The sequence below is a fragment of the Cnephaeus nilssonii genome (assembly GCF_951640355.1).
Source record: "Cnephaeus nilssonii genome assembly, chromosome: X".
NCBI lineage: Eukaryota > Metazoa > Chordata > Mammalia > Chiroptera > Vespertilionidae > Cnephaeus > Cnephaeus nilssonii.
This window is the reverse complement of record NC_137071.1, coordinates 24,851,638-24,869,003: the sequence shown is the minus strand read 5'-3', so window position 1 is coordinate 24,869,003 and position 17,366 is coordinate 24,851,638.

Sequence of the window (17,366 nt, the reverse complement as noted above, 5' to 3'; positions counted from 1 at the left end):
TAGTTGGAGACTTTAACATCCCTTTATTAGAAATGAACAGTTCAGTAGGCAGCTTTTAGTAAGGATATAGGTGAACTCAAGAACACTATCAATAAAATGAGTATAATTGACATATGTAGATTGACTATTTAGCCAACAACAGCAGAATTCACATCCTTCTCATGCTCACATGGAACATTTACCAAGATAGATCATATCCCGGGCAAAAAGCACACTTTAACAAATTTAAAGGAATTTTAAAATTACCCAATGTCTGGTCTCAGACCACAAAGAATTAAAATGGAAAGCAATAATGGAAAGACAACTGGAAAATTCCTAACACTTGGATATTAACACGTTTCTAAATAACACATGGGTCAAACAAGAAATCTCAATAGAAATAAATAATATTTTGAACTAAATTAAAATGCAAAAAATTTGGGGATATCGAGAAAGCAATGCTTAGAGGGAAATTTATAGCATTGAATTTATGTATCAAAAAAGTATGACATCAAATTAATAATCTGAGTTTCCATTTTAGGACACTAGGAAAGGAATAGCAAATTAAAGCCAAAGTAATCAGAAGAAAAGAAATACTAAAACCTAGAGCAGACGTCAATGATATTTAATAGAAGAAATTAATAGCGAAAATCGATGAAACCTAAATCTGATCATTGAAAAGATCAATAGAATTGATGTTTCTAGACAGAGTGACTAAGAAAAAAAGAGAGAGGACACAAATTATTAATATCAGAGATGAAATAAAGTCCACTCAGAAATCCAGGATACTTCTTTAGCTATAAGGGACATTGAGCCTGGCATTTTCATAGAAACATTCCTGGGTTAATGCTCTTATGTAACTAGTTAGACAGAAATTTAATAAAGGTTACATGACAAAACAAAAAGCCCAACTCTGAATGCTGAATAACCTTATTTTTTAATTCTTTATTGTTTAAAGTATTACATATGTCTCCTTTTTCCTCCATTGACCTCTCCCCGGTCGTCCCCCTCTCCCAGAACATGCACTCACCCCCCCTATTGTCTGTGTCCATGGGTTATGCTCATATGCATGCATACAAGTCCTTTGGTTGATTTAATCTCAGAGAGCATCCCACACAAATTGAAAGCAACAGTAATTTATTATAGTCTCACCACACAAAAAATGTAGGTAGTCCTTGAGCATCAATTATCACAGAGCACAATTACTTTTATTTATCCAGGGTGATTTTTTCCTATTAACAGTGGAACTTGTGGGGTGACTATTCATCCAACAACAGCAGAATTCCATTTATGTAGTGTCTCTTACTATTAGAAGATTGCCTGGTTCATCAGCTCTTCTATGAGGATGGAAGATCTCATAGAAATGTTTAATGTATTGTGGATTTTAGAACCCCAAAGGGCAGCGGAATTAGTTCAGCTTGCAGTGGTATATGCCACCATTTCTATGCAGGGAGACATTTTCAAGATGGATACTTGATTGGTAACAGTATGATTCCTCAAGTTACTATCTCAAGCGAACAGGATTAATAGACCCCTGGCAAAAACTTTTTTTTTTTTTTTTGCACACTAGGCAAACATTATAGTTTAAACAAATGCCATTTGAATGTTTTGGATCTCCTGTTTGTTTTAGAATGGCATGACCTTCTTTGACTTTAGAAATGATCATTTTCTTTTCTACCTCTGCTGTCATTATTCATACCAATCTTGTCTTCCAGCTCAGAAAGACATATAGTATCAGGGGCTGTAAAATCCATTGTAAAATAGAGTAATAAGGCTTAAACATTTTATAAAGTGTTTCCTTTCTCCATCCCCTCCTTGCAGGATCTATCTCTTTTACCAGCCTGTCTTAATTGTGCAACAGCTACCCTTTGGGTAGACAGCCCTGTGAAAGTGAACAATATACAGAGACTGGCATAAAGCAGGGGCCCAATAAATATTTACTGAATGGAATGTTTTTAAAATGGCAACACTCTTAAGCATGTTAGTTTGAATTAAGTGTTGAGTTCAAAATCATAAAGAAAAATCCAGTGAGGATGGGACTTAACACAGAAGACTATGGGTAAACTGGGGCAGGATGCAGAACAGGAAGTATGGGAACACTGAGGACTATGAGTACCTGCTAGAACTAAGTTTCAAAAATGGGGAAACCTCAATAAATATAATTTTAAAACAATAATAAAACCAACAAAACTAAAAAAAGTGGGGTAGAACCTTGGCTTACCTCCTCAAAGATAACTAGTGCCAGAAACAGTGCATGGCAACCTACAAAACATTTAATAAGTATTTTCAGTATAAGGGAATGAAGGCAAAATTCACTCACATCAAAAATTTTCTTGAAATTAGATATTACTTTGCTTTGTTTAATTAACAAGCTTTTACTTTCCAGATCTAGAATTGTTGACCAACAAATGTTTCATATATACCATACCCTCTCTTGTGAACAACTTACTGATAATCCTTAGAAAAAAGGCAGCCAATCAATCCCTAGCATATTGATTCTCTGATGCTTCTAGAGAAGCCAGTATAATACCCTAGAAAAAGTTTAGTATTCAATATATTTAATATCCATTAGAAAAAAAGAGACAAAATATCCTAGATGAAGAATAGATTTTAAAATATATAGGCAATTCATGACAGAATAAATGCAAATGTCTAATCAGTAGATGAAGATATATTCAGATTTACTTATAAAGCATGGCAGAGTAACATAACAATAGAATAGATTTGCATATAACATTGAAAGTATTTTATTGTTCCCTTTTGGTGGGTGATGAATGAGATAGATGATGAACCATCTTATTTGCTGATCATTGGTGCAAACTATCTGAAAGACAATTCAACAATGTAATATCAAAAGACTTATATATGGGCCCTTTGATTAAGAAATTTAAAATCTGGGAATGTAGTCTCAGTAGATAATGAATGTGTACAAACTTTAGTTACATGGTTGTTCATCATAATAACATTTATTAAAGTAAAACAACCATAAACTAAGTATTCAACAATATGTGGTTGGCTAGATAAGAATAAATAAATTTACTTAATGTAAAACCAAACCTGTATTATAGAAAAATAACAAAAAGTATCACATGTGATGTCAAATAGTGTGTGTGTGTGTGTGTGTGTGTGTGTGTGTGTAGTACAATGAATGAAATGACTACAGAGACTGACAATTAGAGAATGCTCCAAAAATTGGAGAATGGTCAAAGGGTTCAGCAAGAAATTAATTCCTTTCTGTTAAGAAAAATAAAGGATAGAAATGGACCAAATAGTCTGTAACTGAAGAAAAAAGAAAGTGAATAGTGAGAGAAGGCAATTAAGATTTTCTTTCTATTGTCTTCTAAGGCCTCAGGTCATCCCTTGAATAGTCAGTTTGTTGGCTGTGTTGTGGAGCACTTTCATGTATTACCTCACTTAATCCTAACAACAATTATAAATTTACATCTATTATCATCTTTATTTTATGAATGAGGAAACAAAGACATTGAAGTTCACACAGCTAATAAAGGTTAGAGCTGAGATATTAGGTTTCAGAATTTTGGAGGAGGTTGAACACAGAATAGAGACATGAAATACTTGTTTGTAAATACGATCTGGGAATGGTGATCCTGAGTCTAGTAAGGTAGATGAGACTGGCCCATGAACTTCAGGTGGTGCTTTGGCTATGAGACACAGATACCCTGTGTCCTCAGCACTAACAATGCAGAGAGGCAGATGTTTTATAAGAGACTAGAGGCCCAGTGCACTAATTCGTGCACAGGTTGGGTATGGCCTGCTGGGGGGAGGGGACACGGGAGGTTGGACAGCCAGCCCTGCCCCTGATTGGGGTGGAGGGGAGATTGGGGATGGGGACAGGCAGGGGAAGGGCTGTGGGCAGTTGGCTTGCCAGCCCCACCCCCTGGTCGAACTCCTGGTCAAGGAGACAATTTGCATATTAGACTTTTATTATATAGGACTAGAGGCCCAGTGCACGGATTCATGCACCGGTGGGGTCCCTTGGCCTGGCATGCAGGGATTGGGCCAAAACTGGCTCTCCAACATCCCCTGAGAGGTTCTGGATTGTAAGAGGGTGCAGGCCAGGCCGAGGGTCCCCACTGGTGCATGATTGGGGCCAAGGAGGGACCATGTGAGGGCTCTAGGGCATGTCTGGCCTGTGTCGCCCAGTCCCGATCAGGGCCAATTGGGGCCAATTGGGGCCATATCTCCCAGTCCCAATCAGCTGGGGAGGTTATCACAGGAGGTTGGCTGGCCAGCGAGGGACTGTTGGAGGGCTCCAGAGTGTGTCTGGCCCATCTCACCCAGTCCCGATTGGCAGGACCCCAGCAGCAAGCTAACCTACCAGTTGGAGCATCTGCCCCATGGTGGTCAGTGTGCATCATAGCTACTGGTCAAACAGTTAAGCAGAGGGACAATTAGCATATTAGGCTTTTATATAGATATAGACTAGAGGCCTGGTGCACAAAATTTGTGCATGGGGAGCGGTATCCCTCAACCCAGTCCACACCTTCTCCAATCTGGGACCCTTCGGGGGATGTCCAACTGTGGGACCGGGCCTAAACGGACAGTCAGATATCCCTCTCACAATCCAGGACTGCTGCTCCTAACCACTTGCCTGCCTGCCTACCTGATTGCCCCTAATCACTCTGCCTGCCAGCCTGATAGCCCCCTAACTGCTCCCCTGCTGGCCTGATTGACATCTAACTGCTCCCCTGCTGGCATGATTGACACCTAACTGCTCCCCTGCCAGCCTGATCACCCCCAACTGCCCTCCCCTGCAGGCCTGGTTGCGCCCAACTTCCCTCCCCTGCTGGCCATCTTGTGACAATGTGGGGTGGCCATCTTGTGATAACGTGGGGGTGGCCATCTTATGACACCGTAGGGGCGGCCACCTTGTGACGACATGGGGGTGGTCATCTTGTGGTGGCCATCTTGTGACAATGTGAGGCAGCCATCTTGTGATGACGTGGGGTGGCCATCTTGTGGCAGCCATCTTGTGATGACATGGGGATGGCAATCTTGTGACGCGAGGGTATGAGGGTCAATTTGCACATTACCTCTTTATTATATAGGATTGGCATTTGGGTAAGACAAAGTCATGGAGAGGGTTTAAGCTTTCATATATCAGTGCTATCTTCATGTTGGTTATATATTATTTTCTGAAAATTAAAAATTTTAAATCTATTTCTAACAGTGCTCACTAAGTAATGGTATCTGTGGGGTGGCAGAGTAGGAACAACATAATGAAAATAAGACAATCTATGGGGAGACACAAATATTCCTAGGAAGAAGCCCCTGTGTATCAAACTATGCATAGTTTATTTAATTAATCCTCAAAAATAAAAACAAAAATATAGACAAAATTAAAAAGGAACACTTATGAAATAAGTATTAGTATCATTGAGAGTTAAAAAGATTTATTTTGTCTCATAAACATTAAGATATTTTCCCGCCAAAACCGGTTTGGCTCAGTGGATAGAGCGTCGGCCTGTGGACTGGAGGGTCCCAGGTTCGATTTCGGTCAAGGGCATGTACCTTGGTTGCTGGCACATCCCCAGTAGGGGGTGTGCAGGAGGCAGCTTATAGATGTTTCTCTCTCATCGATGTTTCTAACTCTCTATCCCTCTCCCTTCCTCTCTGTAAAAAAATCAATAAAATATATTTTTTAAAAAAGAAGATATTTTCCCAATGTCAAAGTGCTAATAGATTGTGGAGACAGAATTTCTCTCTGAAAAATAACATCAGAATGAATGACAGAACCCAAACTTCCATCAACTGATGAATGGATAAACAAAATGTTTCATATTCATATAATGGAATATTATTTGACAATTAAAAGGAATGAAGTACTGACATATACTAAAATATGAATGAACCTTTAAAACACTATGCTAAATGAAAGAAGCCAGTCACACAACATACAACATATTTTATTACTCTGTTAATATGAAATGTCCAGAATAAAGAAATCTATAGACACAGAAAGTATATCCATGGTTTCCAGGGGCCGTGAGAAGGGGGCATGTGGGTAGCTGTTAATGAGTATAGAATTTCTCATTGGGGTAATGAAAATGCTCTGGAATTAGATGTTGGTAATGATTGCGGAACCTTTTAGTATGCTTTGAATATACTAAAAAATACTCAATTGTATACTTTAAAATGATGAATTTGATGGCATATGAATATATCTCAATAATTTTAAAAAATGAATTCCAATAGGTTGGTTTGGGTTGGGTGATTATGAATTTTATATTTTTATCCTTTTCCAAATTTTCTGTAATATGATTAACTAACTTTCAAAGTAAAAAAATAAAAAATTAGACATAGATCCAAAATGAATCAGCAGCACCGATGGCAACCACATCATAACAAATTGCTGGATTTGTTCCCAAATAAAATTCACAAGGAGGGATCATTGCAACACAGGGAATAGGCTTTTGAGCAGCTCCTCTCTGTTACCATGGCAACTCAGAGGTCTTGCCCTCCCTGAGATGCAGTACCAAGTAAAATCTACCAAATCCATCTACCATATGCCTTCAAGCATTCCCTCTGTAAAAGACTCATAGTCAACAGGCCTATTCTCCCTGGGAGGTACGTCCCTTACCCCTCTGATAAAGCTGAGAAAGATGATAAGAGTAAGGTGAGACACACTTTTGATTTAGCAAGCAGGCAATAATAGAGCTGTGGAACTTTAAATGTTATCTTTACCTACCACTGACTATAGGTAGGACCATGGACAATTTATCTGACTTCTCTGCACCTCAGTTTTTTCACCTGTTACCGGTCACACTAGCATGCAAAGTGCTTAGCACTGTTCCAGACCCCCAGTGAGAACTTAATAAATCCATCTGGTCCTATTATGGACTATTTCATTTCTTCCATTCCTCTAACAAATGTGTATTGATTGCCAACTCTATGTCAGGCACTCTTCTAAATATCAGGAATACAGCAGAAAACGAAACAGATAAAAATTATGGTAAGGAGACACACAAATTAAGATTTAAAAATAATACATGTAGACTATTAGGTAGTGATAAGTGCTAAAGAGAAGAAAATAAAAGAGGGAGGGATGAAGTGTAAGTATGGAGAGTTGACTTTTAGTCTGCATGGCCAGTGAAGGCCTCACTGAGAAGGGACTTCTGAGGAAGGACTTGCAAGAACTGACTGAGGAGCCAGGCTGGAAACTGGCCGAGGAGCGTTTCAGGAAAAGCAAACAGCAAAAGCAAAGGCCCTGAGTCAGGAGCTTGCCCAGCATGTTTGAGGATAACAAGGAAGCTGCCTTATTGAGATGAGCCTGAAACGGGCAGATAAGTGGAGAGCTGTGTCAGGGACAGGAATTCAGACCAGAGATGAGAGAGCTGAGACTAGGCTGGTGAGGGTAGAGATGCTGAGCACTGATCAGATTCCCAACATCTTCTTCAAGTAGAGCTGACAGGGTATGTGATGGAACATAATCCAGAGAGACTTAAAGGTCTCTATGCTGGTTTACACCCTGTCAGAAACAGCAAGAGCACTGCTGGAGCACTGTTGCTCTGAGTCCATATATTCTTCTGAACCCTGCTCACTGTGCCAACTGTCAGGACAGGTTCCTTCTTAAACCCTGCCCATTTCACTAACTGTTGGGTCCAAGCCCCTCTGCCAGGGACTGGACCTTCTTGGATGCCAGGTCTTAGATGGAAAAGCCATGAGAAGTTGTGGGTGTATAAGAATGAGTCTTTATTGCAGAAGCCAATGGCCTTATAGCCATCAAATAAAACAGTTCTTTACAACAGTCCTATACAGGTAGCCACACATTGGCTGTTGAACAAAATACATCTTTCTCACAAAGCAGCATCAGTCTCTGTACCCATAGTTATTATCTAAGGAGCTGCATACTGCCCCTAGTCTCACCACCTCATATAGTCGTGGAACCTGAACTCTCTGCCTCAAAACTTCTCCAACTTCTCTAGCTTTTCATAGTAGCTACATCCTTTGAGTCTGCCTCAGCTTCTCTCCAGCTTCCCCAGCCTTTACCTAGTTTCTCCAGCACACTAGCTAGTCAGCACCATATATTATACCACTTAGACAAAAGAGGCCTCTAGCCAACAATGACATCAGTCATTTGGGTTATAGGAGGGCACAGTGTACCATGAGATCGCTGTGGCCTTGCAGCTACTTAAGGTATCACAGCTTTGAACATTCTGATTAAGATTCCTATGTTCAGAGTGGCCTTGGCCATTCCAGTGTACTAACAACAAGGCCTTTCATAGTCTGAGTTGCCTTGACTGTCCGGCAACTCTGGCATGGTTCCCACAGTGAGTTCTCACATACCCACTACAAGGCTGGAAATAATGGCCCACTAGAGGAGGGCGTCAGAAATATTTAACATTCTCAGAGTTGGAAGATCACTTACCACCTGCTAGTTAAACCATCTTGTTAGTCCTTGATTTTCTCATAGCTGCTATCTGGATTTAACTAAACTACACTTCAACAAATCAAGAGGAAAGCACTACTTCTAGGGCAAAGAATTCTATCTTTAAATAGTTCTTATCCTGAGTATAACCTATCTCTCTGTAGCATTAAAAAATAAATGCAGAGGGACCCATAGCTAATCAGTGAACCACTTCACTTCAGAAATGTCTGTAACTATCTCTCCTAGGCAGAGATTACCCTTGTATCCGGACAACTCCAGAAGTGCAGAGTTCACTAATATATTTTTACCTTAATTCTTAAACTAATGCACATAAAAATGAACACAAACGAATGTTAAGTGCTATGCTAAACGCTTTATGTGAATCATTTATTTTAGTTCTCCTAACAACTTTGATGGAAAGTAATTATTATTAACCTCATTTAGCAAAAAGAAGAAATAAGACCCAAACAGGTTATGTAACTTGCCCATTATGCATCAACAAAATGGCAGACCAGGGAGGATCTGATCTTAGGTCTCTATATCTCCAAAGTATGTGCTCTTTTTTAAATAATTACTTTTATTTTTTCAATTTTAACTGACATACAATATTATATTAATTTCTGGTATACAATATAGTAATTAGATATGTATATACCTTATGAAGTGATCACTCCGATAAGTCTAGTAAAAGTATGCACTGTTACACTATATCCACCCTTCTGCATTTTCCCCTCTCCCAGGTCCCAGCTGTCAGTTGCAACTTGCTTCAGAGGTATCTGGCTTTCAATTGCATTCTTGGTCTCAATATTTTGTAGGTCTAGGCTGGTGTGACTGCATCTTATGGCCTGACATAGATTTATAAAATTCATTCTTATAGGTCAATGATGGGGATCTGAGGGAATTTGCAACTACCTCACAAAGAGGATTGTTCAGATGAACTATTGCCTTCTGAAGCCCTTCAAGAGCATTTCTTAAGTCAAAAAGCTTACTCCAATACATAGTTCAACCATAAAGTGCCTCCAAGCAGTCACTAACCTTGCCTTCATGTCTTCTGTTTCAATCTTCAGAGATTGCCTAAGAATGCAAGATTCCTTTCCAAACACTGATCATTGTTATTTCTCACCAAGTTGTTGTGAGAATAAATGAGATACATATAAAACCTGGCCCAGAGTAAATGTTCTATAAATTTTATTTCATAGTTGAGAAAGCAGGTTGAAAGCCACACAGCTGAGATGTAACAGACTGTGCGTGTTGGTGCCATATTCTGAGTTCTTCCTACCACACAAATGCCTCTATTACCTGCTACAGAAGTTGATGTGTTAGGGGAACATTTGCGTGGCAGTAAATATTTTCAAAATGACCACAAGATGCACTCTTTAAAGTTGTTTTACCCCCATTATGCATTTTTTAAGTGATTGTGCAAAAACATGGACAAAAGCTGATGTGTGAACCCAAATCTCTTTGGCTACTAGTGAAATTTTCCCCCTATATCTTTTCCTAGACATGCCCACCCAGTGCTTTACTAAAATTTCTGTCATATGTCCTTAAAAAGAAAGTTCCTAGAGTTCAGAATCTGCCATTTATTTAATGCACACACATCATCTTCTCATACACAAGTACATGCACACACACATGCAACACAAGTACATGCACACACACATGCATGCACGTGCACACACACACACCATCATGTGCTGTCACATTACACAATACTAGCACATAGGGGCTATATAATAACTGTATAACTAGACTTATTAGGGTGATCACTTTGTAAGGTAAGTAAGTGTCTAATCACTATGTTGCATACCTGAAACTAATATAATACTAGTGGCCCATTTTGCAGGAAGATTCCTGCAAGACTTCAGGCGGGCTTCCCTCCCGCCACCGACACTTCTCCCGCTCCCCAACCTCTCCCGCCCCCCAACCTCTCCCGCTGTGGCGGGCATGTACACCTGCCCGCCCCGCGGCGCCCACGGCCACCACTGCTGTAGCCTCCACGGCCCCACGTGCCACTGCCTTTGCTACCACCAGCTGCGCACCCCACCCACCACCCCACCACGCCCGCCGCCACCGCCGCTGCACGCCCCGACCCACCCCGCCTGCTGCCACCGCCCACCGCCCGCTGCTGCCTGCCTCTGCGGCCGCACGCGCCTCCCACGCTTTCCCTCCAGCAGCAGCCTTGCTTTCCACTTTACCTCCCTCTTCCTTCTATGCTGTCTTAGGTCTTCACTCCTCCCTCCCTCAGCATATGCAAATTAACCGCCATCTTGGCTGGGTTAATTTGCATAGTCACCATTATTGGCTGGTGGGCGTGGCTTGGGCATAGCGAAGGTGCGGTCAATTTGCATATTACTCTTTTATTAGGTAGGATTGCATGTCAACTGTAATTGGAAAATAAGTTAATTTTTAATGAATAAATGCAAATATGAGTATTTATAGGTCCATTTCACCTTTCCAACTACCAAGGTTTTTTTATATTTCTAGTCTGTCATTGAACATAGGTGATCTAATACCAATTATTATGTGTACCATAGAAGAAAGAAACCTTTTAAGACTTCACCCAAAGTACTGACATAAATGATGAGGATAGGGCTAAAGATAGTGGCCTATGGAAGTGGTCCCATGGTAGATATCTACTACAGCCATACCACATCATTTATAAGCTGTTAGCCACAATAAACCAACCAGTTAGAAAATCACCTAAATATATAATAATTCAGCTATGGTTTTCCTATTCTTTTTTCCCCTAGAAGGGTAATAGGACATTCTAATGCATTTTTGAAATACAGATGTATTATATCTTCTACATTTGATTGGTTTCCTTTTTTAAAATTAATTTGACTTGTCATAATTTAAGCTTAAGGAATCTATATAAGATCCTTGTGATTAGGGCTCAATTTTAAAAGTACAGTATTTAAAAATCTTATTATCTATCCATAATAATGGCTGGCTTTCTGCTGATACTATTCCAACAGGACTGTAGATGATATCATTTATTCTCTTTCCCAAACTGAAAAGCGGAAATATATGTATACATATCCAAAATTCTGGAAAATGTCCACTTCCTTCTGATTCTTCAGAAAATATGAAAACTTTTCTGATAACCTTATTATATATTACTAGAGGCCCAGTGCACAAAATTCTGCATGCGGGGGGGGGGGAGGGGTGCGGTTCCTCAGTCCAGCCTGCACTCTCTCACAATTCGGGACCCCTCAGGGTATGTCCTACTGCCAGTTTAGGCTCAATGGGACATCCCTCTCGCAATCCTGGACCACTAGCTCCTAACTGCTCTTCTGCCTGCCTGCCTGATCACCCCTAACCGCTCTCCTTCTTGCCTGATTGCCCCTAACCACCTCTGCCTTGGGCCCCCATAGCCACAACTTTGTCTGGAAGGATGTCCAGGATGATGTCTGGAAGACCATTCAGCTGTCTTGTCTAATTAACATATTACACTTTTATTATTATAGACTCCCCATAGAACAAAACATTCTATAACTTTGATTTTTTAAATCAAGCCTTTGGGTGCATTTTGAATCTGACAACTTGGCAAAACACAGGGAGAGGAAAGGACAGGTTGTCCACCAGATTTGACTTGACATCAAAAGTAACTATATCTGGAAAGAGCCATCAAGTACTCTAAAAAACACATTCCTCCTCAACTAGAAACTGCTCTCCTTCAAACAGTTCATCAACTGGTGGTCTGGAATTTCTCTTAAATTCATATGTTTGTTCATAAATGTTCTTTTAAAAATTATTCTACTTGATGGACAAAATCCCTTAAGTAACACAAGATGGGCTGTTTCTTTCTGTGGTCTATTATAATGTCATCTCATCTCATTTATTATTCTACTTACTGCAAATATAATTCAGAAGTGATTTATTCTTATTCACATTTCTTTCACAAGCCTATGCTTATTATAGATTTTAACTGTCCTGATGTTACTCTTATGGTTTTACTCATTTCTATTTGCTCTCTCAGTTATATTTTCTATGAATAATCTTGAGTATATGAGTCTTCTTTTATATAACAACTAGAGGCCCAGTGCATGAAATTCGTGCACGGAGGGGGGATTCCCTAAACTCAGCCTGCACCCTCTCTAATTGGGGACCCCTTGTGGGATGTCTGACTGCCATTTTAGGCCCGATCCCTTTCACAATCTGGGACCACTGGCTCCTAACTGCTCACCTGCCTGCCTTCCTAATTGCTCCTAACTGCTTCTACCTGCCAGCCTGATAATCCCTAACTGCCCTCTCAAAAACCAATGAGATTTGGTTCTCATTGGTCAGTTTCAATGCCAGTCAGTGTCAAAAGTTCCACCTCTTAGGCAGCCATTGGCTCCCCACAGCACCCAGATTTGGTTCTGATTGGTTGGTTCCTATGCCAGTCAGCATCAAAAGCTCTGCCTCCAAGGCAGCCATTGGCTCCCCACAGCACCCACCTTTGGTTCTGATTGGTCAGTTCATATGCCAGTCAGCATCAAAAGGTCCACCTCCTTGGCAGCCATTGGTTCCCCCACAGCACCCACCTTTGGTTCTGATTGATTGGTTCCTATGCCAGTCAGCATCTCCAGGCCTATCTCTGGGCCTGATCAAAGAGGCGGGGCTTAACAGCAGCCCCCAAGGAGGCCGGGAGAGAAAGAAAAGCCTGGTTGCTGGTGAAGATCAGAAAGAAAGAGGGAGAGAAAGAGAGAGGTAAGTACACTGATCAACAGCTTCCACTGAGGCTGCAGATCAGACCCTGACTCACTCTCTGGGTCTCAGCCACCTGAGCAGTCAGTGTTGGGTTGCCAGGCTGCAGCTGGGCAACCCAGCACTGACTTCTGGATGGTCTGCGTTTGGTTGCAGGCTCAGCCCCTTCCCAAGCCCCAGGCTTTAGGCTTGGGAAGCCCTCCTCCCCCGCCCCGCCCCTCCAATTGCAGGCTCAGCCCCTACGATGGTTGGCTGGGGGGAACCCAGGTATGCAAATTAACATCCATCTTTGTTGGGTTAATTTGCATACTCACTCTGATTGGCTGTGGGCGTAGCGGAGGTACGGTCAATTTACATGTTTCTCTATTATTAGGTAAGATAATATTTATTTGTAAAAAATTAACACATATAACTTCCTAAGTGATGTAATTTATGAAAAATTTTAGAAGTCATTTATGATGCACATTAAATCTTTCCTTCTGTAATTTTAGGATAGGCATGGAAATGCATATAATCTTTAGAGAGCCAACATTTTGAGATTAAACACCCATTAAATATTAATAACTGATGAAGTCACTTATCAAATCAGGTTCACTATGAAGAAAAATAGTGAAGAGCATGTTTGTGGAAAGGCAGATTAGTGCAGCCACTGTGGAAAACAGTATGGAGTTTCATCAAATAATTAAAAATGGAACTGCCTTATGACACTTCTGGGAATATATCTGAAGAAACCAGAAACATTGTTACAAACAGATATATGCACCTCTATGTTCATTGCAGTGTAATTTACAATAGACAAGATTTGGAAGCAGCCTAAATGCCCATCTGTAGATGAGTGGATAAAAAAAGCTGTGGTATATTTACAGTGGAATACTACTTCACCATAAAAAAAGAAGGAAATTTTATCTTTTATGACAGCATGGATGGACCTAGAAAGTATTATGCTAAGTGAAATAACCCAGTCAAAGAAAGACAAGTACCATATAATTTCACTTATATGTGGAATCCAATGAACAAAATAAGCTAACAAACAAAATAGAAATAGACTCATAGATACCGAGAACAAACTGGCAGATGTTGCGGGGTTTGGGGGTTGAGTAAAAAAAGTGAAGGGATTAAGCAAAAATAACACAACCACTCATAGACACAGATAATAGTATAGTGATTGCCAGAAGGAATTGGGTGTAGGGGCAGGTAGAAGAGGGTAAAGGGTGGATAAATGATGATAGAAGGAGACTTGACTTTGGATGGTGAAGACACAATACAATATACAGATGATTATTATAGAATTATACACCTGAAACCTATATAATTTTACTAACTAATATTAACCCAATAAATTCAATAAAAATGAAAAAAAAAGACAGAAAAATAGGGGAAAACCCAACACTACCTAAAATGGTAGGACACCCACGAAATTGTGTTCTTTATACATGTAAACATCTTTTCTTCTGACATAATATTCCATTTATAAAGCCAGCCACATGTCTAACCCTAAGACCTCATAGCTCCCTCATTGCAGCAGCATCAGTCACACTGGCCCCAGCCATGTTCACATCTTAGGTCTTCCAGCACTAGTCTTCCCCTACACCTCTCTAGTTTGTTTGCTTGTTTGTTTGTTTATTTGTTTGTTTTAGTCTAACTTTTGACTTATATTAAGATCCTTAAACTTCTATCTTTCAATCAGGAACTCTCCCATTTACCACATAGCCAATAATCTACTTCAGACCTTTCTTATTTGAAAACAAAAGGAGTTATAAAGGAAAAGTGAGCCCTAGCCGGGTTTGCTCAGTGGATAGAGCATCGGCCAAGGACTGAAGGGGTTCAATTCTGGTCAAGGGCACATACCTGGGTTGCAGGCTCAATTCCCAGCCCTGGTCAGAGCATGTGCTGGAGGCAACCAATTGATGTGTCTCTCTCACATTAATGTTTCTCTCTCTCTCTCTGGCTCTCCCCCTCCTTTCCACTTTCTCTAAAAATCAATGGGAAAAAATATCCTCAGGTAAAGATTAGAAATACATACATACATACATAAAGGAAAAGTGAGAATGATTGTGCTTTGATTTTGTCTGGCTTCAGGGGATTCTCCTGTTGCCTTTATATGTCATAAGTGGCTTGAAATATAAGTGCTGGGATCTCTCTTCCATCATTACAACCTCTCAGTTAAGTAAAAGACCAATTTTCTCTTTCCATAAAATATATTTCTGAGAGGTTTTAATGGTAGTATCCATAACAAGGAATTTGGATGTGGACCAAAACAAGGCTAAGGAGGTTTTAGGTGAAGTGATGGCTACTGTGAAAGAGAGTCCTCCTCAGATACTTGTTTAGACCCAGATGCCAGGAAATGCAAGGTGCCTTGAAATTAATGGTTTGGCAGTGGGTGCTGATTACTCAATCTCAACATGGTTCTTGTACAATTTCTTAATGCCCAAATATCCTAATCATCTGCTGCGCTATCATTCACTGCTAATAGACAGTCCATTCAAGGGTCTACCTGTTCCTCCAAAGCTCTACTGAACTCTCCTTTCTCTTGACTTTTATTCCATTATTTCATCACCATTTCTGAACGCTGGTCTCTAAAACATATTGGCCAAGAGACATATGAAAAAATGCTTAAAGTAACTAATCATCAAAGAGCTGAAAATTAAAACAATAAGGTATCACCTCACACCTGCCAGAATGGCTACCATCAACAAATCAACAAATGACAAGTGCTGGTGAGGATGTGGAGAAAAGGGAACCTAGTATACTGCCGGTGGGAATGCAGACTGGTGCAGCCATTATGGAGAACAGTATGGAGTTTCCTCAAAAAATTAAATATGGAACTGCCATTTGACCAACCCAGTGATCCCACTTCTAGGAATATATCGTAAGAAACCTGAAACACCAATCAGAAAGAATGAATGTACCCTTATATTACTTAGTACTGCAATTTTTTTAAAATTTCTTTATTGATTAAGGTGTTACATATGTGTCCTTATTCCCCCATTACTCCCCCATCCCCCCCACTCATGCCCTCACCCTCCTGGTATCTGTGTCCATTGGTTAAGCTTATATGCATGCATACAAGTCCTTTGGTTGATCTCTCCCTCTTACCCCCACTCTTCCCTACCTTCCCTCTGAGGTTTGATGGTCTGATCGATGTTCCTCTGTCTCTGGAACTGTTCTTATTCATCAGTTTATATTGTTCATTATATTCCATAAATGAGTGAGATCATGTGATATTTATCTTTCTCTGACTGGCTTATTTCACTTAGCATAATGCTCTCCAGTTCCATCCATGCTGTTGCAAATGGTAAGAACTCCTTCTTTTTTACTGCAGCATAGTATTCCATTGTTTAGATGTACCACAGTTTTTTAATCCACTCATCTGCTGATGGGCACTTAGGCTGTTTATAGCTAAGATCTAGAAACAGCCCAAGTGCCCATCAATAGGTGAGGGGGAATAAAAAAAAGCTGTGCTACATTTATACCATGGAATACTATGCAGCTATAAAAAAGAAGGTTATCTTACTCTATGAGACAGCATGGAGAGACCTGGAGAGTATTATGCTAAGAAAAATAATCCACTCACAGAAAGACAAGTATCACATGATCTCACTCATATGTGGAATCTAATGGGCAAAATAAATGGATGAACAAAATAGATATGGCGACATGAAAGCATGGAACACACTGATGAATCACAGAGGGAAGGGGGAGGGAGAAGAGATTAACCAAAGGACTTATATGCATATACACATAACCCATGGACACAGACAATAGTGCAGGGAAAGGCAGAGGTGTGGGAGCAAGATGGAGAGGGTCAATGAGGGGATAAAAGGGTACATCTGTAATACTTTCAACAATAAACATAAATTTATGAAACATCTTTCCAGTCCACATAGGTCATAATGAAAATATATTCTCAGAATTTTTCAATTATCTCAAAAAATTTACTGAAGCTGTCTTAATTTAAGAAAACACAAATTCTGTATTCCAAATGAATCATGGTTGCTTTACAAAATGGCACACCAGTGGTGCTCAGAACAGACTGTGTAACAGTTTCTGTGAGAACAATGACCTCTTTTCTTTTTAGACAACTGATTCTCAGTCTGTCTGCTCATAGAAAGCACCTGGGGATGTTTAAAAACACTGATTTCTGAGTCTCTTCTCCAGACATATTTAATTTATTTGGAATGAGCCCAGGATTTTGGAATTTCTAAAGCAAGTATGTCAAACTCAAAGGCTAACTCGGGCTAAATAAACAAGGTTTAAGTTTACATGGGCCGCAAAAAAAACAAAGCTTCAATTTTCATAGAAACGTAGA